Here is a 16,622-nt window from a genome sequence, read left to right on the forward strand (position 1 = left end):
ATTTTGAAATAGACATAATTTATTTATACTACATATATCCAGCAGTTTGTTAGGGGAGATGCAAGGGCCCAGGATACAGATTTAAGAACTATATGCAATAAAAAGAAATTGTTATAGAAAGAGAAGAGAGAGCGCTGAGCATGTAACATTGGGGAGTGCGTACCCTGGGGTTAGAAGGAATAATGGGAAGGGACAAAAGCCTAGAAACTAGCCGCAAAGTGATGTAAGGGACACACAACAGTATATCTCCGAGAAACCAGGAATATTAGGATATTTGGTGCAAAAGACAAAACTCAAAGTGATTTAAGCAAAAAACATGGAATTGATTGTATCATACATGTATTAGTTTTCTATTGCTGCGTAACAAATTACTATAAACTTAGTGGCTGAAAACCATATCCATGTTATCCTCACAGTTTCTGCAGGTCAGAAGTCTAGCCATGGCTTAGCTGGATTCTCAGGGTTTCATAAGGCTGAAATCAAAGTGTTAGCCCGACTGCTTTCTCATCTGGGGCTCACGGTTCTCTTTGGCGCTCAGGTGCTTATTGGCATAGTTCATGTCCTTGTGGTTGTAGGACTGAGGACCCTGTTCTAGGCACCACTGTCAGCTCCTGCTCTCTCCAGTTTCCTGCCACATGTTGTGACCCCCTTCTTTATATGTGCCCTCAGGCTTCGAATCTGAGTCTCTTAAGAGCCTGTCCCCTTGAAGGGTTTACCTGATTAGGTTAGGCCCACCAGGTACTCTTTCTATTTTAAGGTCAATTGATTTAAGAGCTTAATTTTATCTGTAAATTCCCTTCAGCAGTGCCCAGATTATTGTTTGATTAAATAACTGGAAGTTGTGTGTGCATTCGGGGAAAGGGCAATTTGGGGGCCACTTTAGAATTTTGTTTGTGACAACATAACTAAACAATCCAGGGATGCGTCTAACTGACGGCATGGCTGGATCCAAGGGACCTCACTCTGGTCAGGACTCAGACTGCCTGTCTTTCAGCGTTGCTCCTGCGGAAGAGCTTCATTGTCAAGTGGGCTTTCCTCACAAGGTGGTAAAAACAGCTCCTTGTAGACCATGCTTCCATGGGCTCACTCAGACAGGGTCCATTCAGCCAGTCTGAGAGGGCCTTTGATTGGCATGCCTTTGATTGGCATGCCTTTGATTATGTGCCTACCCTAAAACCAGTCATCCTGTCGAAAGGGGTATGTATTCTGATTCTCCAGACTTAGGTCACATGTCCATCTTTGAGCATGAAGTCATCCTAGCCCAAATAACTAAGAGACTGGAGGAGAGATGCTGTTTAGGCAAAATGTAATGTATTTAGGCATATTACATACAAGGACAAGAGACTTGAAGGAACTACTATGTCAAATATTGTAAAAGAAGTCAGTTAGGAAAGAGCCACCGCATATCAAAGGCAGAAAACCATCTGAAAGAAAGAGGAAGAAGTTTACTTAAAAAAAAAGCGCTTGACATCAAACTCCAAGAGTTTAAGATGCACCTGGTAAAATCCGGTATTGTGTTGATACTACATGTGATCATGTTTGTTGGGGAACAGGAGAAGGTGACAGCCATTTGGGAATGTATCAGGGTATGGGGAAGGTCTTTCAGGAATAGCAATGACTGATATGTTTGCAAGAAGTTTCTAGTGAAGGCAAAACACTGGAGGAGAGACAGAGGGCCGAGCTGACCCCAATGGGACCTGACGCCAGTTAGAGAACAGACTAAGACCCAAGACTGAGCCACCAAAAGTTTTCCCAGATTATAAAGTGTGTGAGCTTGTTTTTCAGGTCATCTGTCACCTCTTTGGAATAGACAGGTATCAGTCCTTCCAATGTGGCCATCTTATAGTGATTAAATGTATTCAAAAGATCCTTAGCCTCTGTCTGGCTATCTAATTGACAGAAAGACTTACCTCAGAGCCATGGTTCTCAAAGGGTGGTCCCTGGACCAGCAGCAGCAGCAGCATCACCTGGGAACTGGTTAGAACCCAAGTTCTCTGGTCCCACCCCAGGCCCACTGAATCAGAAGTTCTGGATGTGGGACCCAGCAGTGTGGTTGAACAAGACCTCCAGGTTTTTCTGAGGATGGTTCAAGTTTGAGAGGCCCTGCGTACATCTCCCCTCCACATACCGCAAAGGTTTCCTTAATAGTGGCTTTTGAAAAGCTGTGAGCATCAAGGATATAGGTTCCTGGTGACCTGGGGTGGGGAGGGGGTTGTAAATCTTGAAAGGAGATGGCGACTGTTCAAAAGCCACTCATAACTAAAAATATAGTGCACTGGAAGAACAGAGGAGCGAATGCTAGGTTATCACTTAATTGTTCTCCAGTGTACGGAGGGAGGGCTTTCATTGGGATGGTAGTCATCATCGGAACTCTAAGTCCCTGGAGGACAGAGATAAATGAGAAGGACTTAAATTATAGCTGAAGAATAGTGATTCCTTTGGAGTACAGGTTAAGTCGTAGAACAGGTTTTGGAAATGGATCATTTAATTTAAATGCAGGCTCTTCTAATAGACACTCTTAGGAGGCTGCAAAGGAAGGGCATGGCGAGGGTTCTTTCATCAAGGAGCTTAAAAGCTTTTCAAGCCTTCAAGACTTAAATAAATCCAGCGGAATATAAAAGGACAATATAACAGAGTGCTGAATTGAAAAGGACCTTGGGTTAAAATGTGTGCTACAGACTGTAAGTGCTGTGGGCAGTCAGGGGAAGGAGGAGTTGGCGTGGTATCATGTTCTTCCCTGGCCGGGATGAATCCGTCAGCCTGGCGTGATTTCCCAGGCCTGGTGGCGGGCTGTTGGGCAGCGTGGCTTCAGGAAGCCCCTTTCCTTGCCCTCTCTTTTCTTTCTGAGTGTTCTAGCTTGTCAGAACTACTGAGTCAAAGTGAGGGTTTGTATTTTAAGACTGAACTTGGAGTATTATTATTTTTGGTTTTATGAGCAACTCGGAGGAGAAATTACATTTTATCCTGGATGTCTTAAATGGAAAGAGACTCAGGTAAAAGTTTGGCTTATTTGTTTCAAACAGCTTTTCAAACATACTCCATCGTGGGGAGAACATGAATAAGCCCGTCGGAGGAAGCCTTCGTTTCAAATGGCAAGGAAAGCGAATTACGTACTGATTTTCCTTAGTGGAAGAAGTAAATTGTACCAGATTTGGGGTGTAGGAAACAAGAAAACACAATTAAGTTGAACAAAACATTTTCATTGCTTTTTATTTCTCTACATCTTACTACTCACATGGGTAAGTAAACAGGTAACCAAACCAAGAACCAAGACAGGTTTTCAAGACACTCTTTTTTAAAAATAATTTTTTATTTTTCAGTTACCATTGACATACAATATTATATTAGGTAGGTGAGCATAAATTCCATTTAAATGTGTGAGAGAAATTTTAAAAAGATCTGATAGTCTAGAGGAAGCCAGCAAATTTGAAACCTAATGCAAAGTACTAAAAAGATTTTTTTTTCAGACATTTACATGTAGTATGATCTGTTTTTAGCTCTTTTTAGGAGGGTTTTCTTAACTCCAGCTGTGGCACGCAGGTGTTAACAAAGAGCTTCTATTTCTTGTGATGATGGGGTGACTTGAGATGCATTCGGAAGTCGGCCTTTGCTGTCGCATCAGGTTTAAGACCTGCACGGAACGGAGTTCCTCTCACAGAAATCACTCCGCCTTCGTGGCCCTGATGACCCAGGCAGTCAGGAAGAAGAATCAGCTTTTATTTCAAGACATGAAGAACAGTTCTGTTGCTTATCTCTCTCTTTTTTTTTAAATAAACTATAATTGACATGTAACATGATATTAGTTTAAGGTGTACAACAATGATTTGATCTATTTATATATTGCTAAGTGATCACCACAATAACTCTAGTTAATATTATAAAGTGTGTTGCTCATTGCTTGATTTTGAGCAAGGAGACCCAGTTGAAAAGGCCAGGGAGAAAGCGCAGAGATGAAGTAGGAATCGGCTGTACGTCTCCAGATGACACTCAGGCTGCGCCTGCTCGCTGGGAGCTCCCTGAGACTAACCCCACCCCCATCCGCTTCTCTGCTCCAAAGTTACTTCTGCAAGCAGTGCTTTCTGGGCTCCTCCCTCTACATGGGGCACCAGCCCAATTATAAGTGCAAATCACGGTGCTTATTTGCCCTTTATAATGCCTGTCCAGCCTTCAAATTGTGTACATAGACTAAGAGTATACTATGATTCTTAATATCCTTCCCCATGAGGCAAGGAGGTCCCTAGAAGCGTGGTGTGTGTCCGTTTTGTTCACACTGCCAACGTAGAACCCGGTGGATATACTAAGCACCAAGTAACAATGTGGCGAGTGAATGAATTAATTAATAAGAAAGCACTTTAGAAACTGTATTCATTATAAAAGCATGATTAATTATATCAGTAGCAGACATCTCCTCTCTCTCTCTCCTGTCCTATTTTTTTTCTCTCCATTTTTTAGTTCTTTATTTTGAGGTAGATTTGTCAGTGTTTTACCAATTCCAGAGCTAAGATTTGACATTTTTCATTGTTGCCTTTTTTTGAAATAAGGGACCACTTTTTCTCTCAAAAATATTACACCCACAGTGTAAGTGCTGCCGCTCCCACCTTTGTTCAGCATGTGCTCGTGACTTTGAAAGGCCCTTGGGGATGATTTATTTGGGAGGCAAACAAGACCTCAGCATAGCAGTCAGTTCTCTTTTCTGTTGTCCCCAAAGCCACTCGTGTGTGTTCCTATACCTCAAGAATGCTCCTCAAGGATTCCCAAGTCCAAACACTTGATAACATTGGCCCAGGAAACGCTGTTTCTGGCTCTGTCTTCAAGGAGGGGAACAATGTTAAAATCCAGGTGTAGAAAACATTAATGATCAGAATATGAATAGGTCTTTTCTTTAAAAGCAGCAAACAAAAGTTATCCAAGAAGGACCTTCCCCAGCAGGTCCTCAGCGCCCACTGCTGTGTGTGAGTGTTGTCCTTGGTGGACGGAAATGGCAGACAGCCATGTGGGAAATGTCACAGCCCCACAAAGCTCCAAGGCACTAAACACTGCAGACCAGCAGTCCGGGGAGCCAGATGGCCTGGCCCCGAGCTTGGTGCACCTGCGCGTGCCTCTCTCGCCGCCTTCCCCTCCCCCTTCCTCTTCCCTTCCTGCTCCAGGCCCTCAGTTTCTTTCTCCTCTGTCATCCCTCCCTGGAAGGAGGAATCTTAGCCTGGTGGCCCTTGCAGCCTAGATGTTTAGGTGCCCCGGGGACAGTTGATTGTTGGCGGCTGGCCAAGGCTGGCTTTATATTCTGGCTAGGAGCTCAGTAACAGGCTTATGACCACTAATAATACATTGCGTTTACATAGTGCCTTTCTTGTCAGGAACTGTGAGTGCTTTGCAAGAGTGATCTTATTGATCTTCCCAACAACCCAGTGAAGTATGAAAATGGCAAAAGGTCCTAGCTCCCTCCTTTCTGCAGAGAGGAAAACCAGGTGGCTGATTTTGAGGCTGTGTTGTAAGTTTGCATCTCAGCTGGGATTGCCTCTGAAGTCTCCCAGAATCGGCTTCAACTTTCTGGGGGGCAGGGAGGAGCAGGGCAGAAGGTTAGCCGTGCCATGCCACTGTGTCTCCTGGGGCAAGAGCGAAATTATTGAATTTCTTTTTTACAAAATGGTACAGGAAAATGGTCTTTGGTGAATGATCAGTTAGTCTCATTGATCGTGAACTTTATTTGTTGTGATAATGACTGATTTGATGATGCATTGACCTTTTTCTTTCTCTTCTGCTCTGTTCCTGTGCTAGGTTTTTCTCCCTTCTCTGTGACGGAAGAAAGAGCACGCCTGAGCCCAGGAGCACTCCAGCTCTCGCGGGAAGTCTCCATGGTGAAGGAAGGCTGGGGCTCCCGGTGAACCGCGCACGGTGAATGTTGTAAGTGAAGAGGGCGGCACTTGCAGTGTCTGCCTCGCAAGTTGTGAATCACTGGATGCAGCCGAGCCAGGGTGGTGAAGGGGTGTTCATGTCAGTGCTAGGTGATCATCCAATTAATTTCTTTTTTTAGGGGAGAGGCTCTGTTCTTATTTGCTGCGAACGTGCCTTTCTCTTAGCTTCCATGGGGCACTTCCCATTTTCTCCTGTAACGAAAGAGTGGAACACGGTGATTCTTTCGTTGTGGAAACGTCCATGCTCCTGGTACAGTCAAGTGGTCAAGTTCAGGGCAGCCTTGCACTTCTTATAGGTTGGTGGGGAGGGGTCACATTCTCCAGGCGAAGGATTAGTAACCAGGATTGCACCAGCCGTTATTTTTGTTATGTGACGTGTTTGATTGGAATGAATTATATTTTTCCAGTTTCTTAAAAGAGTTTGAAAAACAAGGTGCAGTAATATGAGGGCATGTATCAGAGAGAAAAAGCGTTAATGTTGAGAAGAAAAATTTCTATTGAATTTTTTTTTTTTATTTCATGCTTTTTCTACTTATGTGTGTTAAGGGATGCATATCCACATACGTGGGTTAAATAGTCGAACGGAAGTGAGTTTGTTGCATCAGCAGTCTCCCAGTGCGTCCTAGTGAGCTGACTTGAGCAGTGCTGGCGTTCCCATGTGTTTGCATTTTGTATGTGTGAGCATGTTGGTTGTGGTGGAAAGTACACAGCTCCTAGAATCGATTTACCTGAATCGTACTCCTGGTCCTGTTTACAAGGACAAGTAACGTCGCAACCTTGGGCAAGTCACTAAGCCCCATGAAGTGTTATTTTCTGAGTTCGGAGATTGCTCCATGCTACTTGCTTATTGGTCTGTTGGCATCTTGGTTTGGGGTCCCCATGAGGGGCAGAGCATCATGTGAGGCATTTTAATTCTTAATAGAAAGTATCTCTTACTGTGAAAGTTTGTATCAATCTTAAGGAATACTTGGGGGCCCTGTTAGATTTGGGTGTTACAGTAGCAGTGTGTTTTACTAGACGTTGTTTTCTGACTCAGGTAGGTTAGAATGGACTTCCGGAGATGTTTTTTTAAAGCATTTTCATCCTAGGAAGCAAGCATCTTGTGGAAAAGTGGTTTAGGTTTCAGATTACATTTAAATGAGCACTGCAGTCACTGGAATCAAGATAGCTTTTTGTTTCCCTCTTGTAGTGGTATATTGGTTGTTTTTTTTACCTTTGCTTTGAACGCTCATGTGATACTAGGCCAAGCCTCAAACACTGAGTGAGGTTTTTCAAAGGTATTCTGAATGTAAACTTCCAGCTACTACATGGCCAACGTGAAGTCACTGTGAAATCCTTCTCCAAAAGAGGTAGTCTGAGGGTGAGGAAGAAAGCACCAAGTTCTAATGAACTTTAGAAGTAAGAACTTTATCTTCCAAATCGCATTTGCTTGGACGGTGGCGAGGGGAAGGGTGGGGGTCCCAGTTTCCTTAGTAAATTTTAAAATTGGTAACTTTTTGTATTCTTGGTGCATTTTTAGAACACTGAGTTTATATTTCTCCCTTACTTGCAGGCCCCAGGGGATTTTCAAAGAATATGTGCCTGCTCATAGATGGGGTGTATCTGAACATTTGAGCAATAAACGTAACAGCCACTGAATGCATGGTGTGCGTCCTCAGCAGTCCTTGCAGACTGTACCCCAAACTCATAACCTCTGCAGAACCCCTCTTGTTCCCGTTAGCCCCCGCTCAGGTCTGCCACCTTCTTCCCAGCAGAGGGACTTAGCTCCTTACAGTGGCTCACGCTGGCTCTGAGGTGTGCGTCTTGTACAAGAAACGAGTGCCAATGAGAGCTGACCTAAGAATCAGGAGACCTGGGTTTTTACACCTGATACTGCAGTTACCTGTCTAACCGTGGGCCGCTGCAGCCCTGACGGCCCATTTTGTGAGAAGTAACGTGAGAACGTTGATTTAGATGAGCTCCAGCGATTCTCTTGGCTCCCAGTGGCTAACATTGCATAAGGGATCAGGCTTGGCGATGGACCTTCGTTTACCTTCTAAAAGTCAGTGATTTTACACAACTTGAATTGACAACGGTTTTTAAAATGTTAAGCACAGTCTTACGGTTAGAAACAAATTACTGTCTCTGTCACTGTCATGATACCCTCTCCCCAGGACCCTCTCAGGCACCATGGGACAGTTCTCAAAGGTGTTCACCAGAGTGCTCCCTGAGAATGTAGTTTCAGTCCTTCCTGTTTAGGGTCCACACCCAGCGGTCTGCTTGAAAATTAAATATGAGCCATTTTGGAAATTAACTTTTTAAAAACGGTCCACCTTCATCTTCAAATATTGCTTAGTACATAAGCAAGGAGGTGGTGATCTACATTTCTTTCCTAAGCTTCTCTGCTTCCTTAAATAGGACTTCTCAAGTTACCCTTTCAAAGGAGCCTTCCCGACCTGTGTAAAATAGCACCCATCCCTCTCTATCCTCGAGCCTACTTTATTGCTTCAGGCACCTTATGTATATTATATATTTATTTTTTTAATCGTCCATTTCCTTAACTAGACTTTAAGCTCCATGAAAGCAAGGATGATGATGATTACGATGATTACCATTATGATTATTGTTTTCTGGTGACTCTATAAGACCTAAAATGCTGCTTGGCCCACAGTGGGCACGCAGTTGGTATTTCAGTGACTGTCTAAGGACAGAGTAAACCTGTGCCTGGGCTTCTCGCCTGTGGCCTGAGCCATCAGTAAAAGGGGCATAAACAAAGTCCTGATGAGAACTGGGTAGGGGGTGGCTCCGAGGGACTGGGCTGTTTTCTTTCATCCTTAGAAGTAAATGCTAAGTGTCTATGATGTATTTAAGTAAATGTGGGAATGGAAACAATTTGTTACATATGTAAAAAAGCTTTTATAGCGCTATCAATAGAGTTTGGGGATTTTCTGATACATTTATTAAAAAACGTCTGCACTGTGTATGTTTCCTCTGCTTTTCCGTTTCAGTGGTTTGTTCTATTGCCTCGTTGTGAGCAGCCTGCCTGGGCATTCTGTGGAAGGTGGTGGTTTTGGTGGTTTTGCCTCTTATAATCACACCCTGTTATGACTGTTTATGTTTATATTTATTCCCAAAGCGGGAACCTGGCTTGAGGTGCTGCTGAATCTCCCTAGAAGCTCAACCTTCACTGGAGAGCATCTTTTTTATTCCGTCCCCTTTTGGGTGACGCCCAGTGGGAATGAAGGAATGGCATGGCCCCCATCCAGCTCATCTCCTCTGTGTGGTGTGAAAGGCCAGGGGAGGCATCGTTCTGCGTTGCTTTTGTGCATCACAATAATAAAGGTTTCTTGAGTTTTGTGTGTTTTTCGGCCCCCTTTTGAGAATAACTCCTCTGAGTGCAGGAGTTACATATTCCTCGGAAGAAATTGAAAGATTAAAATAGACACCTCTGTGCCTATTTGCTCAGTATTATGCCGTCTTCATAAGCTTTGAACCTTGGAAGCTGATTTCTAGCCTCCAGAGTAAGAGAATTACACATCGGCCTCTAATAAGAGTGATTTGGGGATCTCCCTCTCTGTTAGTTTGTACCTTTTAGATTTGCCAGCGATCGATCCTCCAGCACTGTCATCAAAACAAAACAAAACCGAGGTACAAAAGGGAGTCAGGCGAGAAGGGGAGATTTCACTGCTGGATAATGAAGAAAAATAGTCTCTCTCTTTTTTTCCCAGCGCTTGCTTATCATGCATGGGCTTGTCAGTTGGCCTGCACATTGCAAAGACTCTGACTGAGCACGTGCCGCCCAGGTTTCTGTGTAGCCTCCAGTCCTCGCGGGCTTTCTGTTCCGCCCGGTTCTTTCTGTTTCCCAGACTCCTTGCAGTTCCTTCTCGTTGATAGCCTCACTCATTCCTGGCCATTGCCCCTTTGGCGGGGCCTTTGCAAGAGCTGCTGCTTCTGAGAGTTGATGTCAGAGCGACTTCCTGAGTGGTTGGCAAAGTCTAGCACATCCCAGGCACACCCTTCCCCTGGCGGCGTCATCCCTGAACGCTCAGCCTCCTCTCAGCATTTCGGAGCGGAGAAGGGAAACCCACAGAGCACCTGGCAGCGGGGAAGGAAAATGTCCATGTGTCTTCCACCACATTCATGTCCTTGGGGAAAAGCATCAACAGCCTGGTAGCTGCTTTCTAACTGAGCAAGGCTGAGGTAAAAGGGTTTTGCGTCCTACTTAAGTTTCCAGTACACTGAAAAAATAATATTTATTAAGAGACTATCTGTGTCAAGGTGTGCTAACCTCTGTTAGGGACACAGCGACGAGCAGCCTGTCCTCTGAGACTCTGACAGGCCGCGTGGGAGGCTGTGCACCAGGGCTCCCTGCAGGAGGGGGAAGGGTCCTCAGGGGTGGGTTTTCAGGGGAGGCTGTGAGGACTGCTGAGGAGCGCAGTTAGGCCTTGAAGCGGAGGTAGGATTTCAGCCCAGTATACGCATGTGTTTTGAGATGGCGAAGGAGGGAGAGGGGGTAGAATGGGTCTTTTTTGGGGGAGACCTTTCCTCATCTGAGATATTTTCCCATTGATTTTTAGATAGAGTGGAAGAGACAGAGAAAGAGACACATCTGTGGGTTGCCTCCCACATAACGCCAACCAGGGCTGTGAATCAAACCTGCAACCCAGGTATGTGCCCTTGACCGGGAATCAAACCCACAACCCTCTGGTCCATGGGCCAACACTCTAACCACTGTGCCAAACCGGCCAGATCTAGATCAAGTCTTCTATTCATTCATTCATTCATTAATTCATTCATTCATTCATCCATTCTTTATTGATTTTCGAGAGGTGGGGAGAGAGAGAGAGAGAGAAACATCAATGAGAGAGAACATCAATTGGCTGCCTCCTGCATGCCCCCTCCCCACACTGGGGTTCAAGCCCGAAACCTGGGCGTGTGCCCTGACCAGGAATCAAACTGGCGACCTCTTGGTCCGTGGGTCAATGCTCAACCACTGAGCCACACCAGCTGTGCTCAGGTCTTTGATTTAACTGCTTCTGCATCTGGGCAGATGAGAGCTCAGAGTCAGAAACTTCTTCCCATCGGAAATAACCACTGACAGACATAGAAAGGGATTTGTAGCCCCTGGGAACCATTCTCCTCTAGGGGATTATTTTATATATTTATCTTCAAAAGCTGAAGCAAGAACTTGGACCACTTAAAGGAACAATGCCTCTCAACCCTAATAAGTAGAGTGTTTTGAACTTGGACTACAGACAGAAGCCACGCCCAAAACTAAAAATGTGTTCCTCAAGTGGTGTATCTTTGAAGTGCTGGCTGTTCAAGAGTCCGCATGCATGAAGGAAGGAAGGACAAGGGAGGCGGGAGAGTGGCGCTGCCCAGGAAGGACAGGACTGAGCCACTGAAAGGTCTTCCAGAGAGAGATCAAACAATTCCCACGCTTTCGACACATCGGAGGCCAGTCGGCTCCATCGTCTTTGTTAGAATATTATTGATATATGTCATTTCTCACAAAATACGTCATACCCTAGGATCTGAATTATTTTCATTATTCTTTAGTATATGTGCTGCCGAAGTGAGCCCTATTTTCATTATTCTTTAAAAGGTTGTTCTCTCTTTTGCTTTCTCACAGAATAGTGAGGCACAAATAGGAACTAAATTAACAGTGTTTTGTCATAAAGCCAAAACAATCTGTTGGTCCTTACCAGCAAGTAAATTATTCCTTGGGACTAAAGTAAAAAGACAAATAGAAAGATAAGTTTATTCTTTTAATTCCCTAGCTCTTTTTTTTTCTTTTATAAAATAATCAGTTTTTAATACCAGAAAAATAATTTAAGAACTCCCCCAACATATATTAAATGTCAAATGGTAGCTATGTAATAAATCATGCTAGGTGGAATCTTAAATTGAGAGAATTAATACATCTTGTATATGTTCTAAGGATTATGTTAACCTCTTACAGACACCCGAATAAGTATGTTACATGATTCAGAAAAAGTAATTTACAACAAGTATAAAGTGCTTTTTAGAAGAGAAAGTAAAATTAGCTGTTTGTAACCTATGTTGGAGGAAGTTAGTTTTTCTAAGTTATTTTTTCTATTTCTACCTTCATTCTGAAACAATTTCCTTAAGTAGAATCCCCCAAAATAGAAATACTAATGGGATACAAAAGGCAGTCTCCCTTTAGAATCTTTTATTTACAATACTCTGGCAAGTTCTTGTTGTTATGTTCTTTGGACTCTTATCCTCTTCTTCCATCTCTAAATCCCTTCTTTCCCAGTACCTCTATCACACGTCTGTAACATCTCCTGTCCAGCTTAAAGTGTCTGAACCTGGGATAGGACTTCCCACAGTGGTGGCAGAACCCGCGGTTTAGGACCCCTGCACAGGGCTGGGCTGAGTTACGTACGCCCTTCCCTCTGCACGCGAGCCAGCTTTGCGGACACCGGGACACCCTGCATGGTGCTTCTAGCAATGACACGTGCTTGCTAAAATCATTTTCTAAAATTTCCATTAGGTTGCTCTTCGTTTCTAGTTGCTTTTTTCTTTTCACATTTTTGTAGCTTTCATAGAACTGAAAAATTGTAATTTCTCCGGGGCTAAAATCCAAAGCTTGAACAGGCAGTCTTAATGCCTGGGGCTCCTGTGAGTTGCTATCCATTATATGCATTGTAAAACTCATCCTGCAGAACAAAGAGTACTGGGCAAGGATGATTCCCTTTTTCTACCATGGCCAGCCCTAGTGTTCCAGGCTCTTTTGGCTTTTCTTCTTTGTTCTCTAAGAAAAAGGGGTATTCATGACATTAGGATGCTGTCGTTCAGAAAGGGGCAACTATTGCCTATACAAGCAGATTGTCCCCCTTTCCTTTGGCAACCTCAGTTGCTTTCCCTGTTTCTGACTCTCCTGCTTCTGCTCTGAACAACCTCCCTCCCCCCACATTCAGGAGACTAATAAATGAAATATGCAAATGTCCGTTGGTTCCTGCACATCTACCAGCTCCATAATTCAGAATAGAAGCCATGTCGCCCTTATCTTAAGCGAGTTTCTTTCCCCTTCTTTGTCACCAGCACGTCAAGCACAAGTGCAGATTAAAGGGTAGTATGGCAAGGTGAGAGCTATCCGCTGGGTAATGTTAGTCTGTCACTCCCCTTTAGCAGAGCAGATTAGCTGCCAATCGGTATCTTGTTGCTGTCATCGGAGTTTGGAATCCAGGTTCCCTGCTCTGCTCGCGATCTATTTCTGTGCCCCAGCAATGATGCCAGTTGTCCTAGCAACCTGCTGGCTGACACTTCCCTAAAGGCAAGCGAGGAAGTGGCTGTGGGCCTCCAGAGGGTCAAAAGAGAGTTGGCAGTCACCTTGCTCAAAGAGGATTTTCCATTTCCTTCATCTGGGCAGGCCTCCAGGAAGAGAATGTCAGTATCATGGGAGTGTCACTTACTAAGGATCGTGGACCACATGCTCTTTCTGGTACTGATAGCATCCTCTGGAGAATAACAGACCGATGAGTGGATGGTCCAGGCAGAAGGTGGGGTCTGCCTGGCCAGGATGTTAGGTGATCTCAGAACATTAGATGGTATCGGTTTTTCTTGTGAATTAAGTTAATGTTCCGGTTGTTTATCAGAATTGGCGTTCAGAGTTGGGAATATGGGTAGATGTTGGGGAGGATGAAGGAAACGGCACCACACTGGATCCTGGCTCCTCTTCCTGTTGACAGGTCTGGCTGGAAATCAGTCCGGTGTAACCAGAGCTTTCTTACTGGGCTCCAGTAATTTATCCATGTGCCCAGCTCTGAAAAGGAACACTGTTCACCTTGTCCTCTTTATTTAATTACTCTCCTCCTCCTTTTATGTCAAATTGAATTGGCACTAAACGACTTTTTCCTTTTTTTTTTTCTTTTTCTGATTTGGATCCAAAAACACATAGAAGTCCTAAGGATTATATCTTAAAGTCCCTAACCTAGTTGGCCTTGCCCAGATGAAGTCTAAAATTGGGCAGTCACTTGGCCTGGGCTGTCTTGGGGACTTGATTCCATAGCCACATTATTGTGGAAGCCCCTAGCTAGTGGCTTTGGCTGGCATTTTCTTCTAGGAGTTTTCTGTCTGTGTTGGTATGGTGCTGTCGGGACACTTTTCATAGAGAAAGAACTAGGGGACTCTACCTGCAAACCTGGTTGGGAGAGGGGGAGCCTGGGGGTCTGATGCCTGGAATGTCCCCAGGACATCTGAAACCCACAAATGGCATAAAATATTATTAGTACCTGAAGTTTCATTATTAAAAGGCTTGTTGTGCTCTCAGAGACCTATTATTATTTTTCCACTGAATGACCATACTTAGCTGAGATAATTGCATGTAACTGTGTCTTCATGGGGAACCCAGTTAGGGTATAACTGAACATTTCTAGCACACTGTATATATTCAACAACTATCAGTTCCCTCTCATACCTGGATAAGGAGAGGTATTGAAGGTCTGGGCCTGGAATGAAGAGAAATGATATTGAAAAGGGTAGTTTTTTGTACATTCAGAGCAATTTATGTTCTTAAGATGTTTCTTAACAAATAGAATTATTTAAATCAGTTTTGTTTGACTGGTTGGTGTGTGGGGTGCCCAATGGGTCATTATTTTAAGTTGTTGAAATGGTTTGGATTGTAGAAGGCACCGTGTATTCCTAGAACAATAAATATACATTATAATGGTGCATTTTGATGTTGCAGAGAAGTAGAGTTGTTTTTGTTTTGTTTTTTATTCCTCACCTGAAGATATTTTTCTATTTATCATTAGCTAGAGCGGGAGGGAGGGAGAGAGAGCAAGACAGAGAGAAACATCAGTGTGATAGAACCACAGTGACTGGTTGCCTCCAGAGTGACCCGACCAGGGCCAGAGACGAACATCAACAGAGGTATGTGCCCTTGACTGGAATTGAACCCACTAGTCATTGGTCCACAGGCCAGTGCTCTAACTGCAGAGTCAAACCTGCCAGGGCTAGAGTTGTTTTTTAAAAGATAATTATGTGCCCTGGCCGGTTTGGCTCAGCGGTTAGAGCATTGGCCTGCGGTCCAGAGAGATCTGGGTTCGGTTCCCACTAAGGGCACATACCTTGGTTGCAGTTTGTCCCCGGCCCTGGTTGGGTTGTGTGGGTGGCAACCACTGGATGTGTACCTTTCATGTCGATGTTTCTCTCTCTCTCTTTCTCCCTCCCACTCTATCTGAACAAAAAATGGAAAAATGTCCTTGGATGAGGATAAAAAAATACAAAAATAAAAGATAATTATGTGACTCCTAATTCAATATGCAATTGTAAATATTCCTCACTCCTCATATGTTCTCTCACAGTTTTATGAAAAATAAATACAACTAGTGTGAATTACATTGAAGTTGGAAGATTAAAATCCTTCTCTAGATTTGATGGTTTCTTTATTGGAAGAAATTTGGTAAAGCAGATGGTAGCCCAGGTAGGTCTCATGAACTTCATGCTTCATCCTTTTCTTTCCACAACCTGTCTAGATACTCGTAACTGGAAGCACACCTAGAATAGAGAGAACCTGTGCTCACCCCCTCTTGAATTTCTTATTGTTGGTCACAGAGGTCGGTAGAGATTGAAATATGAATGACTTAGGAGACGATGGAGACACCTCGCGCCTGGTCCGGGAGCAGGGGCTTCCGGCTGAGAACAGACACCCAGATTCTCATCGCGCGCCGACCGCTCCGGAGCCATCGCAAGCACCTTTCCGTCTCTGCGCCTTCGCCTCTGTGCCTTCAAAATGAAGAGTTTTCACTCCCTCAAACAGCATCATTTAAATGTACAGGGTGGGGAAGGTAGGTTTACAGTGGTTCAGATGGAAGATAATGCAGTAATTAACACATAATGATACAAGAATAAACTGTTTCTTGTACTCACAACTGTAAACCTGCTTTTGAACCCCACCCTGTATTAGTCCTAATAGGAGGCTTTCGGAATCACATCAGGGTTCAAATCCCAGCCCTGCCACTCATTAACTGTGTGTCCTTGGAGAACTTGCCCAATGTCTCTGAGTCTTATTTACCTCTTCTGTGAAATAGTGCTGATCATACCCACCCTGCAGGATAGTGGAGAGAATTAAATTAGATGTGTGTTAAGTTTTCGCCCAGTGATTTCTCTCTAGTAACTGGCAGCTATAACGCTGTTAGGATGAGACATTTCACAAAACAAAACTTATGGTGATGTGTTGCTGAAAGCAGCAGGTGAACAGTCGCAACTTGCTAGTCTCTTCGTAGAGATGTTTCCTCTGTAATACGAATTGTCATTAACTGCCGATGTCACTGCATTGACCGTGAAGCCGGTGATGGATGGTTAAAGCCTTCTGCTTCTCTGACATGCACGGTGAAGGTAACAACATTTGTCAGAATTATTCACGGGCATGTGCTGAGGGCCCTGGAATTTTAGGTGAATTTTTTCATATTAGTCAAACTGAAAGTCACAGTGAGTTTGGAAGATATGATAGTCTCATCTATAAAAAGAATAGGGAGATTCCCAAAGGCTATTGATATGAGTGGAACTCTAAAAAATAAAAGCCTTAAAATACATTTTGATGTAGTTAACATGTCTAGGCAGTACAAGGTAAAAATGATCTAGTCTGATTCCTTGAAATTAAGGATAGAATGAGCCGGAAGATAGATAAATACATTCCTATCTCTTCTTTCAGCAAATATTTACTGGGTGTGTGCTGTAAGCGAGGCACCCACAATAGCTGAA

At 43.9% G+C, this 16,622-nt stretch overlaps 1 protein-coding gene across 7 annotated transcripts in view; it reads left to right on the forward strand.

Annotated features, from left to right (window-relative positions):
* The window catches only part of ATXN1 (ataxin 1), a 393,782-nt gene that overhangs the window by 240,015 nt on the left and 137,145 nt on the right, over positions 1–16,622 (forward strand). For 3 of the 7 annotated variants that reach the window (XR_004959023.1, XR_004959026.1, XR_004959027.1), the window contains exon 6: positions 5,776–5,901. The exons of 1 other annotated variant lie outside the window; for it this stretch is intronic. The gene's annotated coding sequence lies outside the window, so the exon portion shown is untranslated. Of the gene's footprint in view, positions 1–5,775; positions 5,902–15,223; positions 15,343–15,473; positions 15,707–16,622 lie in introns of all 7 variants that reach the window. 3 more of the 7 variants (XR_004959025.1, XR_004959022.1, XM_036257445.1) reach the window with 2 other exon arrangements.

The sequence above is a fragment of the Molossus molossus genome, unplaced genomic scaffold (assembly GCF_014108415.1).
Source record: "Molossus molossus isolate mMolMol1 unplaced genomic scaffold, mMolMol1.p scaffold_m16_p_12, whole genome shotgun sequence".
NCBI classification, from domain to species: domain Eukaryota; kingdom Metazoa; phylum Chordata; class Mammalia; order Chiroptera; family Molossidae; genus Molossus; species Molossus molossus.